We start from the raw sequence: 14,148 nt of genomic DNA on the forward strand, positions 1-14,148 counted from the left end.
TTAATCTGTAGATTGCCTTGGGTAGTATAGTCATTTTGACAAATGATTCTTCCAATCCAAGAACACGGTATATCTTTCCATGTTTGTGTAGTCTTCAGTTTCTTTCATCAGTGTCTTATAGTTTTCCAAGTACAGGTCTTTTGCCTCCTTAGGTAGGTTTATTCCTAGGCATTTTATTCTTTTTGATGCAATGGTAAATGGGATTGTTTCCTTAATTTCTCTTTCTGCTAGTGTTGTTAATGTATAGAAATGCAACAGATTTCTGTGTATTAATTTTGTATCCTGCAACTTTACTGAATTCATTGATGAGCTCTAGTAGTTTTCTGGTGGCATCTTTAGGATTCTCTATGTATAGTATCATGTCATCTGCAAACAGTGACTGTTTTACTTCTTCCTTTCCAGTTGGATTTATTTTATTTGTTTTTCTTCTCTGATTGCTGTGGCTAGGATTTCCAAAACTGTTGAATAAAAGTGGTGAGAGTGGACATCCCTGTCTTGTTCCTGATCTTAGAGAAAATGCTTTCAGCTTTTCACCATTGATTATGATGTTATCTGTGGGTTTGTCATATATGACCTTTATTACATTGAGGTATGTTCCTTCTGTGCCCACTTTCTGGAGAGTTTTTATCATAAATGAATATTGAACTTTATCAAAACTTTTTATGCATCTATTGAGATGCTCATATAGTTTTTATTCTTCAATTTGTTGATGTGGTGTATTTAATTGGTTTATTTGTGGATATTGAAAAATCCTTGCATCCCTGGGATAAATTCTACTTGATCATGGTGTATGATCTTTTTAATGTGTTGTTGCATTCAATTTGCTAGTATTTTGTTGAGGATTTTTGCATCTATTTTTATCAGTGATATTGGCCTGTAATTTCTTTTTTTGTGGTATCTTTGTCTGGTTTTGTTATCCAGTGATGCTTATCTCATAGAATAAGTTCAGAAATGTTCCTTCCTCTGCAATTTTTTGGACTATTTTCAGAAGGATAGGTGTTAACTCTTCTCTAAATGTTTGGTAGAATTCACCCGTGAAGCCATCTGGTCCTGGACTTTTGTTTTTTGGGAGTTTTTAAAATTACTGATTCAATTTCAATACTGGTTATTGGTCTGTTCACATTTTCTGTTTCTTCCCAGTTCAGTTTTGGGAGATTATACTTTTCTAAGAATTTACCTGTTTCTTCTAGGTTATCCATTTTATTGGCATATAGTTGTTCATAGTAGTCTCTTATCCTCCTTTGTATTTCTGTGGTATTGGTGGGGACTTCTTTTTAATTTTGATTTTATTGATTTGGGCCCTCTCCCTTTTTTTTTTTTTCTTGATGCATCTGCTAGAGGTTTATCAATTTTCTTTATCTTTTCAAGGAACCAGCTTTTAGTTTTATTGATATTTTCTATTGTTTTTCAGGTCTCTATTTCATTTATTTCTGCTCTGATCTTCATGATTTCTTTCCTTGTACTAACGTTGGGTTTTGTTTGTTCTCCTTTCTCTAGTTTCTTTAGGTATAAGATTAGGTTGTTTAAGCTGAAAAACAGCCAGGAGAATAATACTTCCCTGGTTGTTTTAAGAGTTGAAAAAGCATATAAAATATCTTCTCAAGCTATTTTACTACAAAGTGATGTTGATCACAAGACCAAATTAAGTTAGAAAAAGTCAACTAAAATGAGTTTGGCAGTTGTCTGTAAGCATGGCTGTATGGAAGAAATAGAGGGCAGAATCAAATCAGAAAAAAAGAGAGGGAAGGATTCATTTACTCAGCTGTATAGATTTATTTCAAGTAAACTTCTAGGACAGTGCTTTTCAAACTTTAGTATGCATCACCTGAAGGGATTGTTAAAACACAGGTATTTATCACCCTCCTCTCCACCTTTCTGATTCTATAGTTTGGTGTTGGTGCCAGGATTTTTCATTTCAAAGAAGATGAGACTAATGTTGAGACTGATGATCATAGTACCACAATTTGGGAACCACTGCCATGACAGGGATTCTCAATGTTGATTGTACCTTGGGATCACCTGGGGAGCCTTAAAAGCTACTGATGCCTGGGGCCCACCCTCAGAGCTTCCGATTTCGTGATCTGAATATCAGGAGTTTTAAAAGTTTCCCAGGTGATTTTAATGTGCAAAAGTTAAAAATAACTTCCCCAGGGAATATCAGTTCTGATATATATTTTAGAAAAGAGGCATTCAATTATTCATACAATAAATATCAATTGAATATTCACTATAACCCCAGCCCTATGCTAGGTGCTTGGGATACAGACATAAATAAGGCAGGGAGAAATACTGCCACCATGATACCTAATGAAACGACCAGCTATCAATGAACGTACGCACAGAGAGTTGCTAAGGACTGTATGTGGAGGGCAATGAGGTTTAAGTGAGAAAAGGCTTAAGGACCAGAACTTAGTTTTGAAGAATGAGCATGTTCTATAGGCAGAGAATAAGAGTAAGAACATTTCAAGGAGATTCCTGGTTTGGGAATGGACACTGTGTTCACAGGTGTACTCAGGTAGCCAGAGCCTGGCATAAGTGGTAGGTAAGGAAGTAGGGGAAGTGGTCTAGAATCAGGTTTACATGCTCAGACTTCATTCTATGGGCCTTGGAGAGGTATCTGAAGATTCTAGGAAGAAAGTTATACAAATAGGTTTGATCACCAGCTACATCAAGAGGTTGGAAGACCTACCTGAGAAATATATTCCAGATAGAATAATCTCTATTTTGAGATTATATCTAGAATATTCTCCAGATAGACATAATCAAGACACCAGAACATCCTAGAAAAATAGAATGATCAAGGCACTGCTTCCTTCTCTTTAGCTAACTCCCAAACTTCTGATTTAACTTTTGATGGAAAAGAAGGATGCTTTTGTTTCCCTTCCAAGTCTACCTGTTTTGGACTTTGAAAATATGGGTAGAAAAAGGTTAATGGGGAGAAAGAAGACACTAGAAAACAGGAAAAGAGAGGGAAATGGGACGGAAATGATACTGAGGTTTGAACCAGCACAGAAGTGGCTGATAAAAATTAATGCTGTGAAAACAAGTTTCCCATCTGTTCCTGGTCCTCCTTTGAAACCCGTACCCCAGGACGGCCAAAGGCCATATCCAGTGGCCTGCACTGCCACCTTCAGGCAGAAGTGCTGAAACAGTGACAGTGACTCTCCACCTGAATTTTATCCTTGGCTTTGGACATAACCAGAATATGCCTTGTATCCCATCTGCTTGACCTCAAGGTGGGCCATCATATTATTTCTTAGATCTTTATATGTCCATCTAGCTTTTAAATGACTATTTTTCATGAATCTTAAAAGGTACTTCTTTCCCCTACATTTTTACATTTCTGAAATCAGAATGTGTCTTGGAATTATCAGTTTAATTGGCAGATTTATTTTCCTTTGTGATACATGAAGGTGCATCTTACAATGGATGTCATCTTATACTTGGAGAAATATGGCAATATTTAGTTTGTATATATCAGAGGTGAGGCCAGGTGGAAAAGATGTGGTTTTTTGAGTGTGAAAGATCTGCTGTCACCTTGAATCTCTAATATTTCCTCTTTCTTAAGTTCTGTATCTCTATTATTTACTAGTTATTGGATTTTTGGCAAGTTAATTATCTCTCTGAGTCTCGATTTCTTCATCCTTAATATTACATATCTTATATGGTTTTGTGAGAATTAAATGAAATAGTATATACAGTCCTTGAATGGTTTCTACCTAGTACATTAAAGTACTCAATAAATAACTGTTATCATTTCCAAATTAAATTCTCAAAAACCAATAACTGCTCCTGCTACTATTGAAAAGTATCCAGACAAAAACACTGTTCATTCTCAGAATGTGCTACTGAATCCCAAATGCAATCTGTGCGGTTTAATCCTTGGAATTTATGAGAACTACTGCTGAGCAGCTTGCTTTATGTTGATAACAAAAGGCATGAGAGTGCAGATGGAGGCTATGGGGGCATTCATTTTAAATGCACCGATTTGGATGTTTAAAGTCTTAAGCTGAACTTGGCTATCTTTGCCCACTATAATTCAAAACCTCTTGCCACCAAACTGTGTTTTTCCCTGTGCCCTTAAAACTAACCCACCTGATTTCTGCTTTATTCTGATAAACCTGGAAGTGCAGAGCCCAGCCTTTTAAGTAAAACTGCTTTTCCAGCATTTAAGGCAGCTGAACATAAATGAAATAGAAATTGACAATGATAGCAGGTAATGCTATCACTGCCTGCTGGATGCTGTTTGTAGCTTTCCCTAGCAATCACAGGATAAAATAAAACCCTGCGTTGGAAGGCAGCTTCTCTAATTGCTGCCACGGGACACAAGCAGCCTGGTCTTGAAGCCTCCGTTAGCTCTGCAGGAGGGCAGCTCTGCGGAGTGCCCCGATGGGGACAGAGCTTATAAAGATGTCTTAGAACAGGCTCTCATGTTTGCCAAGTGGCTGCCCCTTGAACTGTCTAATATCTCTTCTTTCTTAAGTGATATGAAATTGTACAGTTCAGGCTCTTAGCACAAGTCCCAAGGAGAGAGAAGCAGCAATAGAAAGGGGAAGAAATCAAAGCTTTTCATGGTGGCTGTCCCACGCTTTCTCTTCCTGGTACATCATTGCATTCCCGCAGCTTGTGTTTGGAGGAGGAACTGAAGGGGGAAAGATGGGGATCGTCAAATTCTCCCCCTGCCCAGCCCTGCATCTCTATGTCGACCTGCGTCTATTCCTGGCCATCGTGCAATTTTATATCCACAACTTTTTAATGTAGGTATTAAGCTCATTTTATACGTTGGAGTCTCAGATAGATTAAGAATCTTGCTAGTATGTAATAAAGTCATGGTTTTAATCCAGCTTGATGGGACATCAACACCTGTGTATGTGTATGTGTGTGTGTGTGCTTTTTTCCTTAATTGAACAGTCCTGTCTTACACTTTCCCACTCCAAACAGAAACCACACCTGCATCCATACCCACCCTCCCCTGTAGGCATTTTTGCAGATAGAATACGTGTTTATACTATTAAATTAATTATGTTAACATCTGCTAATTTATTTATGCTCTGGAACAGCCTGGTGAGATGAAACCATTGGGCCCATTTATAAATGACCCCAAAGGAGTGAAGAAACTTGTTCAAGGTTAGAGAGATCATACATAGGGAAGCTCATATCCTAGCCCAGATTTTACAGTGACAAGTCCCACGTGTCACTAATAAGGCACAACATTCTAATTTTCATGCATAAAAGGAACACACAAACATATAATTTCTAGGAATACCATATTTTGGTGGCCAAAAAGGCTAATATTTTAAGGTTCCTTAAAGGTTTATAATAAGCAAGGATGAATTGGTGAGTGGGGAGAGATGGTGATAATTATTTAATAAACTTTGGAATTCCTTTTCACCCAATTTGTGTTCCGATTTAGCAATTTATTTACACCTCTCTGAATGTCTTCCTTCATCTGGATTAAAAATTATGAAAATTTTAATTAAGTACTCCATGAAATTTTGATGGGGCATCTAACAGGTCCCTGAGGTCTTGTGGGACTCTCTTTTCCCACCTGCTGTGATAATGAAATCATAGAAACAGCTGGAAAATGTGTTTAATATACTGCCCTGATCAAGGCTGCTGGGGTATCAGGAGGAGAAAATTTATCATGGCGCTTTTTTTGTAGATGTTTATGACAGGGGCAAATCACTATGTTCTTATACTTTCTGAAATACCGATGTGGGCAGTAAAAAATGACATTACCTAATGGCCTCCTACTACCATGTTCTTCAAGGAGAGGCCAAGAGTGTCATGGGAATAGCTGGAAGAAGGATGCGCAGTCAGAGACCTAGCATTGAATTCCAGTGTGTCCTCTAACTGGGATCATGAGGTCTGGTACTTTCTCTTCTCGTTGGTAAAGCCAGTCCAATGGTCTTGACATTGTAGAACGGTTGTGAATATGAAATGAGATAATATTTGGGACAAGCTAGAGCATTTATTCTTCAGAACAACCCCACTTATCATCCCCATTATACAGAAGAGGATAGAAGAGGCTCGGGGAGAATAGAGTCTCTGCTAAAGGCCACATGACTCTAAGTACTGGAACAAAAATTAGAACCTGGACATGGTGGCTTAATGCCCATGCCATTTCCATGCTCCGTGCTAGTTGAAATGCCCCATCCGTCCTTTGATATTCTTTGCTCTTTTGGAAAATTCTGATTCCTAGTGAGGTCTTCGGAGCAGATTGTCCATCGAGACGTGGTGGGTGACCCATGCTGGTTACCCGGCCAAATGCAGTACCCACTGCAACTGAGTACATTGGCATTTGCATTTATGTTTCAGCCTCTCCCGAGTATGGCAAGTGTAAATGACAGCCCCAACCTCAACATCTCTGGCAAAGCTTATAATATCTAGTGGTTGAACCAAAAAACTGAAGACAAGTCCTAGGGGACCCATACTGAGCTCTTCCCTGTATGTTTCCCATGACAGAACTGACGCCGGCTCTTGAAGTATCCACAGTCATCCCACTGGCACTTAACAGGCAGAAATGTGTTACAGACGATGGCAGGAGATAGCTGTTCCATTTGGTTTGAGAAATATTTATCTTTTGTTTGCATTAGATTACATAAATATTCTTAAGTATGAACTAATATTAAGGCAAATTATGCAAGTCCTTTGTGGCGGAAGGCAGTGTAATATTACGTAAATAAATATATTTACGTAATGAATTCTATTGTCTAGCATCATATCATCTATTGATCCAGTTATGCACACGTATTTTATGTATGGTTGTCTAGTATCATAATCTAATAGACACGTATGCACACAGAGACAGACACAGACACACACACACACACATAGGTGCCGATGAGGCTTGTTATCTGTTTGATTTATAACAGAACTAGAAACCAAAACAAAATTGTCCTTCCTCTTTCATGAACTGTGTGACTTCCTGGAAATGAGCCTCAGCGCTTTCTGCAGCATAGATAAGCAAAGCAGCAGATCCTGTACATAAAGGGACTGCTGGAAATTGGGGTCCCCTGAGCAGCATGGACATGGGGCCTGAGTGAGAGTCTGGGCTCCCTGACACTAAGATCCTAAGGGGATGCTGAGGGAGACCGTTGGCCCTAAGGGTCCCTGAGGCTGGGACTCCTCAGGGGCACAGGGGCTTACTCCAGGCGCCTCAGTGAGAGGTGGACAATGCCTCTGCTTCCACTCTACTAGCCTGTGGGGCAGGGTGGCGAGAAACTACATCATCTTCCATCCATCCTAGAGCCCTTGCTACATGGGGACTTGAAAGGGGGTACCTGAGTCACAGAATGCTGACACAGAAACATTGCAAACCATCTTAGGAGCAGCCAGGGGGAGGAAGACAAGAAAAAATAAAGAATGCAAGTTGAAAATATATATCAGATAAAGTCACAACTTAAAGACAAAAATCAAAGATAGACACAAGATTTAAATTTAAATGTAAATGCTTATATATTGGGAAGCTACTGGAACTTGAGCTTCAGCCCCTAACTTGAACGTAAGCCCCTCTCTTGCTTGGGCTGCTTCTAACTCCCTAGGAAAGACCCCACCATTGTGCCCATAAGGTCATAAAGCAAAGTTTTTTTATCCACCATCAGTTAAGTCCACTGTCTCTTCTCCCTTACAGCAAGCAGCCCGCCCATTTGCCCGGGAGGGACTGAAGCTGAATCCAGCCTCTGTACCCTGACACCGAATTAAATCTCAGAGACAGAGTTTTGGGTGAAGTAGAAAAGAATAGCCTTATTGCTTCGCCAGGCAAAGGGGCCACAGCAGGATAATGCTCTCAAAACTGTGTGTCCTGACCTGGAGGGGGTAGTGAGGAGTTTTATAGTAATGGTTCAAAGAGGGCGTGATCAGCTTGTAGACACTCTTCTGATTGGTTGGTGGTGAGGTAAGTGGGAGTGAGCATTATCAACCTTTTGGTTCCAACAAGTGTGGGGTCTACCTGCTTGCAGGCAGCATACAGTTAACTTCTCCCACCTGGTGGGGGATTCAGTATCTGCAAAACAGCTCAAAGATATTGTTATGTGTATCCCTTGAGGGGGAACCAGGACCCTGCCCCAAGGCTGCACTATTGTTTCTTTTGACTGCTCCTCCCTTGTCTCTGCATCCCCTTCCTTACCTAATTAGCAGCTGTTTGAACCTGCCCCTTGGAACTCAGGGAAGGTCATGGAGGCTGAATGAAGCTTATTTCCCCTAATCAAGAAATGGGGGACACAGAAAGGCTTTTGTACCCAGGAGTCCAACAGGGTCCTGCCTGATATCAGGACTGAAAGAGCTACAGGGACCTGGACATTTCAGTGCTAAAATCAGCAAAGTTCCTGGCAAACTGGGACGAGTTGGTCACTATATTTTTCACTCTTCCTTTTCTTTCTACATCTTTCTTATCAGATGGCACTGGAAAAAAAACCCCACAATGGTTTATAGGATTTGGCAGAGGGGAGTTTGAATAAGTTTAAGTTTATTTAGTTTAGGCTTAGTGGGATGTATGTCTGTGATTTGTAATTATTTTATGTTAAATTATTGGTAATCGGCCCAATGTAGGTAGGACCAGCCTCCAGGAAGCTAACACTGCCTACCACACTGACCCACTCAGCATTTTCTCACTAGACACGGGACCACGGCTTGTACCACACTCTAATCACATCCTACTGTGCCTGGCAACAAAGAACAAGGGGAGTGGAGGAGAAACAAGGTTTGGAATATATGGAGCCAGAACTCAATGTATGGAAACTTCTTCAAATCATCAAACATCAGTATACAATTGATGGTGGAAGACGGGATTTTCATTGAAATATCAAATATAGTCAAAATGATAGTTCTCTCTTCTCAAGCGTTGACAGGAGAATACAGTGTATATGATTACAAAGGCACTGTATTTTTTTTATCATTGCTAGAATTGAATGAAATGCATTTTTTCAGATTTTCTGTTTGAAATCACAGCCATGCAGTGGTCCTATAGTGAGGCTATTTGTGTCTGAATTCATGTGGTTTACATATCTCAACTATCAGTAATAAAACAATTTTTGATCGACTCTACTAACAGGAAGACTAACTTTCCTTTTTATTCTCTCTGTAAAAATTATTATACAATGGCAATAATATTGAGAGGTGATCAGAAAATGTGAAGAAAATATGTAAGAAAATAAAAACACTATAGAGCAATGTTAAGTAGTCAGTTACTATTGTCATCTTTCTGGATTTGGGGAATGTTTGAGGAATTTGTCAACATATCAAAATTTTTATTCTGTTGTGATTTCTTTTCAGGTTTTGAACAAATATTCAATTTTGTATCTAATTTCATGTTTATGTTTGCATTTTTTCTTAAAAAGTCTTTTAACAGTTAAAATTATATGAAATTTATTCTTCAAACCTGGATCTTACCCTGACAAAAATGTATAAAAACCCTTCAAGAACATATAGGAGGAACTTCCCTGGTGGTGCAGTGGTTAAGAATCCACCTTCCAATGCAGGGGACATGGGTTTGAGCCCTGGTCCAGGAAGATCCCACATGCTGTGGAGCAGCTAAGTCCATGTGCCACAACTACTGAAGCCCAAGTGCCTAGAGCCCATGCTCTGCAACAAGAGAAGCCACCGCAATGAGAAGCCTGCACACTGCAACAAAGAGTAGCCCCCGCTCACTGCAACTAGAGAAAGCCCGTGAGCAGCAACAGAGACTCAAGCGCAGCCAAAAATAAATTAAAAAAAAAAAAACAAAGAAAGAACATACAGGAGTCTGTGTACATTTAAGGTGCTAGAATCCTTCTTGGGCAATATAAAATCCTAAAAGCATGAAAAGAAAAGATAAGCAAATTTCCCTCTATAAATATTAAGTAAAAACATTTATATGGTAAAAGATAATTTCAACAAAGTCAATAGAAAAATAATAGATTTGGAAAAATATGTTTGCAACCCAGATAGCAGAGAGAGTGTTAATGTCCCATCTGTACAAACAGATGTTGAAATTGATAAGAAGGGGGTACACAGACTAGTAGAAAAAAAATGGCAGAGGATATAAAGAAAGAGTGCTTCTTTTAAGCACATGTATTAGGCCAGAAAACACATTTCAGCAATTAATACTGCTTTAATATCATACAGCCCCCAATGTCTGATAACAATAAATTAGAAAATGATGACAGAATAACCAAAAGAACCTATGTACCTGGAAACACGAAACACACATCTAAATGTTACTGAGTCCAAGCTTGGTCTGCTCACTGCATCACAGGCCAATAAATCGGGAGGCGAGTTGTTGAGGCAAGGAATAGCAACTTTATTCAGAAAGCCAGACTTCTAAGAAGATGGCAGACTAGAGTCCTGGAGTATCATCTTATCAGGGTCTGGATGCTAGTTTCTTTTATAGAACAGAGATGGGGAGGAGGTGAGGAAGTAAAGTAAAATAAAAAGGTCATAAGTCTTATAAAATAACTTCTGGTTTGGCCAGCCTCAGGGAGGGGATGCGTTAATTCTTCTTTCCTGCAGCCATTCACAGGTGGACAGGGTCAGGATGTTTCCCTGTGAGCTGAACAACGGCACTTTGATTTAACATTCAGGCAGAGGGGCAAGGTTCCCCAAGGCAGACCATTTTGTATGCTTATAGCTACAGACAGCACCCTTTTAGTGATTATATAACAAAAGCAATGAAAAGCAAAGGTTAAAGCAAAAGAAAGGGATCCAACATGGAGTCCGATTTTGTTTTTCTCTGTTACATAAATAGCTCATGGGTCAAAGATTTTATCATGGAAATTAAGCAATTATTTAGAAATGGGCAATAATGAAAATACCTCATATTAAAAGTTGTGGGAATGTACATAAAGGTAGAATCCTTATTGGAAAAGTAAGACAGAATGAATGAGCTAAGTAAGTGTCTACCTCAAGGAAAATTTTAAAGGATAACTTACCCAAAGAGCTCAGAAGGCAGAAAAAAAATATGAGTACAAATTAATAAAATAGAACACAAAGATAATTGTTCAAAATTCAAAGGTGCTTTATTACTTTACACTGATTAATAAAATGGAAAATTCTGATGCAACTGAGCAACAAAAGAAAGAAAAGGTACTATTAAACAGTATTAGGAACTAGGGAGGGGTCACAATTAGATACAATGCAGATAATAGTAAGAGCACACTATGAAGTAATTTATAATAATTAAAAACTGAGATAAATGTATTACTTTTTAGAAATTATCTATTTCTTGTTATATTTATCCAATTTTCTAGTTATATATAAAATTTACAAAAAATGTGATTCAAGAAGTAGAAACCAGAATTGATGTTTAACCATTAAAATTTTTAAAATTCAGTAAATAAAACTTTATCCCCCAAATAATAAAAATCGATCTGCTGGGTCAGATGTTTCAGGAGGTAATTTCTGCAAAAATCAATAAATAAATTATCCCCATTTTATACATAATATTTCAGAGAGTAGAAAAAAGAAGGAAGCCTCCTGAACTCATTTTCTGAAGGTAATAATAACTTTGACACCAAGCTATAAAGAACAGCGGTAAATCTGTTTGCCAATATGGTAGTCTCAGGTTATGTCTAGAAACCAAATACCTTAATTAAAAAGACACTGTACACCAATAGAGCATTCAGCTTACATGCAGTACTGAAGTTACCTTAGCTCAGGATTGGCAAACACGTTTCTTTCTTTTGCCAACTCTGATCTGTTTATTGTGGGCTGCCTGGTGTGTAGTGATGAGAACAGATCTCACTTGGGAAGAACACAGTTACTGAGGTTTTTTTATAGATTTTTTTTTTTTTTTGCGGTATGCGGGCCTCTCACTGTTGTGGCCTCTCCCGTTGCGGAGCACAGGCTCCGAACGCGCAGGCTCACGGGCCGAGCCGCGCCGCGGCATGTGGGATCTTCCGAGACCGGGGCACGAACCCGTGTCCCCTGCATCGGCAAGCGGACTCTCAACCACTGCGCCACCAGGGAAGCCCAGTTACTGAGGTTTGTAGCAGGTTTGTATCAGGTGGGAACCCTTCCACAGATATGTGCCATATTTCTCCTGATTTCTCACCTTGAACATTTTCCTATGGTATGCTAAATGTCCTGAGAACTGAAAATACAAATGCAAAATCTCATCTTAAAAACTGTCTATTTAGTAATGAGTCAGAAAAGAGGTATCTATTCATAAATAATTGAATGCATACCACATGGCAGGAACTTATAGGTATTAAAAATTCAGACATGAAGAAAGCAAGAAAAATGTCCTTGTTTGTATAGTTTAATCCTGGGAGTGAGGAGTGGGGAAAGACTCAAAAAATAAACACCAAAACTAAACACACTATATTGTGTATTAGAAGATGTTAAGTGCAAATGGAAAAAAATTAAAACAGCCGATAGGGATTCTGTGTGTGTGAGTGGGGAAAGGATTGAAACTAACCAGGATAAAAAACTAGGGGTCAGAATACTCAAAATACTCCATTTAGAAACGGAATAGTTATACACCTGAACCCCCCCATCCTTTGTTTTACATGACACCTCCATCACGGTGCATTTTCATGGCCTCTCAGAGGTCCAAAGTCACTGAAAGTATCCCTCTCCATCCCCAGAATAAATTAACATGTAAAATACCTGGTCTTTTTTTTTTTTTTTTTTTTTTTTGCGGTACGCGGGCCTCTCGCCACTGCGGCCCCTCCCGCCGCGGAGCACAGGCTCTGGACGCGCAGGCTCAGCGGCCATGGCTCACGGGCCCAGCTGCTCCGCGGCACGCGGGATCCTCCCGGACCCGGGCACAAACCCGTGTCCCCTGCATCGGCAGGTGGACCCTCAACCACTGCGCCACCAGGGAAGCCCTACCTGGTCATTTTTAAAGAAAATCCATATGGGCCACAGATTCTAACCAATTAAAGAATCTACAAACAAAAACACAGCAATTAAATCCCTGCTTTCCAGATGCAAAGTTATTCACCTGCTGGGTTGCAATCTTTCTAGACTAGCAAAACTGGGAAAGTATCCCAGGGCTACCACCGGACAGGAGACCACTCACCCAGAGAACCTCAGGGGAATCCAGTGGAGAAGGGCTGAGACGCAAGGTAATGCAACTCAAATCCCAAACTCAGACTGTTGAATGGGGGAGAATTGAAGACAATTTCTCCAATAAAAGGACATAAAATAAGAGAAACTGTTCTCTCCAAGCAGAACAGACAGTATGAAAAATAAGGGAACGTTTCCCAGAAGTGCCTTACATTCAGCAGGTGCCCACAGAATTCACTTAATTTCAATAAAATGTAATCAATTGGTTACAATTACTTTCCTGAGGCAGGTTTTTGCCTAGCTCAAATAGTTCAAGTCCAGAATAGAACAGAAAGCCTTCAGGAAATTTTTGTCACCTAAAAATTGCCTTGTAAATCAGGGTCATGGTGAGGATTCGAAGAATAAATGTTAAAATGAGGAAAACTACTCTTTTAAAAAGCAAGGTGTGAATACAAAGAGGTGGATGGGATTTTTGTGCCTGGAATAAGATAGATTGCTTTTTGTGATGGGCTTCTTTGTGATTCAGTGTTTTGGGTTCATGGTTAACTTAATAAAATAGATATAAATTAAAATGTCCGCAATAATTCTATGCAGCTCACATGGCAATGGTCAGAATTTGACTGAAGACTGTCTTCATCTCCAATTTCTAGTGATGAGTCAAGTGCGAACCATATCAAAGTTGGTCTAAATAACTAACAATAACTAAGAAGATGACCCACCGGGTACACCTATTAGTAATGTTCTTTTACCTAGTTAGTGTACCTCACAATCTTTTTTGATCTCTACAATGATCTTTCAATGTAAATGAACTCATGAACTTCTGAAGGGAAAATGAGTCCTTTTGCTCAAGAGGCAAGTTTGTAAAATTGTCATTTATTTAGCAAAGGAAAGTCCTGGGATCAGAGGCCAGGTCTATTGGTCTCTGTCTTGAACTGTGTGAGCAAAGGGCTCTATTTCTTTGCCTGATGTCATTGTCCCCAAGAGCAGCGGTGCAGACTATTGTATGACCAGGATGAATCTGCAACAAAATGAGAGGAAAAAAATTCTACATAAAGCCAACTATTTTTTAAACTATTTTTTTTAATTCTGAGATTTTTATCCTGAAATTAAAGAAATAATAGCAAGTAAGAGAGTTTTTATGTGAGTGTATGTCTGTACTTG

Source organism: Grampus griseus, assembly GCF_964374135.1.
Source record: "Grampus griseus genome assembly, chromosome: 2".
NCBI lineage: Eukaryota > Metazoa > Chordata > Mammalia > Artiodactyla > Delphinidae > Grampus > Grampus griseus.